The sequence below is a fragment of the Chrysochloris asiatica genome, unplaced genomic scaffold, assembly GCF_000296735.1.
Source record: "Chrysochloris asiatica unplaced genomic scaffold, ChrAsi1.0 scaffold00916, whole genome shotgun sequence".
Classification (NCBI taxonomy): Eukaryota; Metazoa; Chordata; class Mammalia; order Afrosoricida; family Chrysochloridae; genus Chrysochloris; species Chrysochloris asiatica.
The window spans coordinates 3,239-5,225 of NW_006409434.1; the positions used below are offsets into that span (position 1 = coordinate 3,239).

The window sequence follows — 1,987 nt, forward strand, 5'->3', positions numbered from 1 at the left end:
AAAAAAAAAAAAAAAAGGGAGGTGTTGTTGGCTGCCTTTGCTGTAAGTGTTTCTGTAGCTTTGGGTGTACCGATTGGAGGAGTTCTTTTTAGCCTGGAAAAGGTTAGCTGTTATTTTCCTCTCTACAGTTTATGGAGATCATTTTTTGCAGCTTTAGTGGCTGCATTTGTTTTGAGATCCATCAATCCTTTTGTTAATAGCCGCCTTGTCCTTTTTTATGTGGAGTAGCATACACCATGATACCACTTTGAAATGTTTCCCTTTATTCTCCTAGGGGTATCTGAAGGGCTTTGGGGAGCCTTTTTCATTATGGCAAATATTGCCTGGTGTCGTTGATGCAAATCCACAAAATTTGGAAAGTATCCTGTTCTTGAAATCATTGTTGTGGCAGCCATTACTGCTGTGATAGGTTTTCCCAACCATTACACTAGGCTCAACACCAGTGAACTGATTAAAGAGCTTTTTACAGACTGTGGCCCCCTCGAGTCCTCTTCTCTTTGTTATTACAGAAATGACATGAATGCCAGTAAAATTGTTGATGATATTCCTGATCATCCAGAAGGCATTGGAGTATATTCAGCTACATGGCAGTTGTGCCATTCAAAATCATAATGACAGTATTCACTTTTGGTATTGAGGTTATATATCAGGCTTGTTCATCCCCAGCATGGCCATTGGATCAATTGCAAGAAGGATTGTGGGGATTGTGTGGAACAGCTTGCATACTATCACCATGATTGGTGTATCTTTAAGGAGTGGTGTGCCGTTGTTGCTGATTGTATTAGCCCTGGTCGTTATGCCATGGTTGGTGCTGCTGCATGTTTAGGAGGTGTGACAAGGATGACTGTGTCTTTGGTGGTTATTGTTTTTGAGCTTATTGGAGGCTTGGGATATATTGTCCCCCTTATGGCTGCAGTGATGACCAGTAAATAGGTTGGAAATGTCTTTGGTAGGGAAGGCATTTATGAAGCGCACATCTGATTAAATGGTTACCCTATCTTGTATGCAAAAGAAGAATTCACTCATACTACCCTGGCTGCTGATATCATGAGACCTCAAAGGAAGGATCCACCCTTAGCTGTGCTCACACAGGACAATATGACAGTGGATGACATAGAAAGCATGATCAATGAAACCAGCTACAATGGTTTTTCTGTCATAATGTCTAAAGAATCTCAGAGATTAGTGGGATTTGCCCTCAGAAGAGACCTGACAATTGCAATAGAACGCGCCAGAAAAAAAAAAACAAGAAGATATTGTTGGCAGTTCTCGGATGTGTTTTGCACAGCACACCCCATCTCTTTCAGCAGAAAGTCCTCGACCATTGAAACTTCGAAGCATTCTTGACATGAGCCCTTTTATAGTAACAGATTTTTTATAGTAACACCCCAATTGAGATTGTGGTGGATATTTTCTAGAAGTTGGATCTGAGACAGTGCCTCATAATTCATAATGTACTTGGCATTATAACAAAACAACAAAAAAAGATACCCTTGGTCATATGGCCCAGACGGCAAATCAAAACCCCACTTCAATAATGTTCAACTGAATCCCGTAGCTGAGGAGAGACAGGAAACAGAATAGAAAGTTCATTTGTTCAATAGCACAATTCTTTAGCCTGAGGGAATTGTCTGCATTTTTTTCTCCTTTTATAAAAAAACGGGCTGGGGGAGGGGAATATAAAAGCTGGACTTTTGCAATATGGTTTGCAAACAGTGCTGGTGGAATGAAGGAGTTTTGTGTGGAGGGAAAGCGAGAGAGAAGGAAAGGTGGAATGAGGTATCTCACTGCCTAACTGAGAGCAGCAAATCAGTTCCTGTTGTTCTGCACTAGATGCATTCAGCTGAGGATATGCCGTGCAGGCTGAGCCTCAATGGGAGATGACATCGGAGTTCATTAGCAGCACCTAGCCTGTTAACGCCAATATTGCAAAGATGTGTTATCAGTGCCTATTTCTGGAGGGATTACTTTGAATTGTGCCATCTCT

General features: G+C 41.4%; 1 pseudogene; it reads left to right on the plus strand.

Moving 5' to 3' along the window:
* Positions 1–15: 15 nt before the first annotated feature.
* On the plus strand, positions 16–1,549 carry LOC102821804 (annotated as a pseudogene).
* Positions 1,550–1,987: the final 438 nt, after the last annotated feature.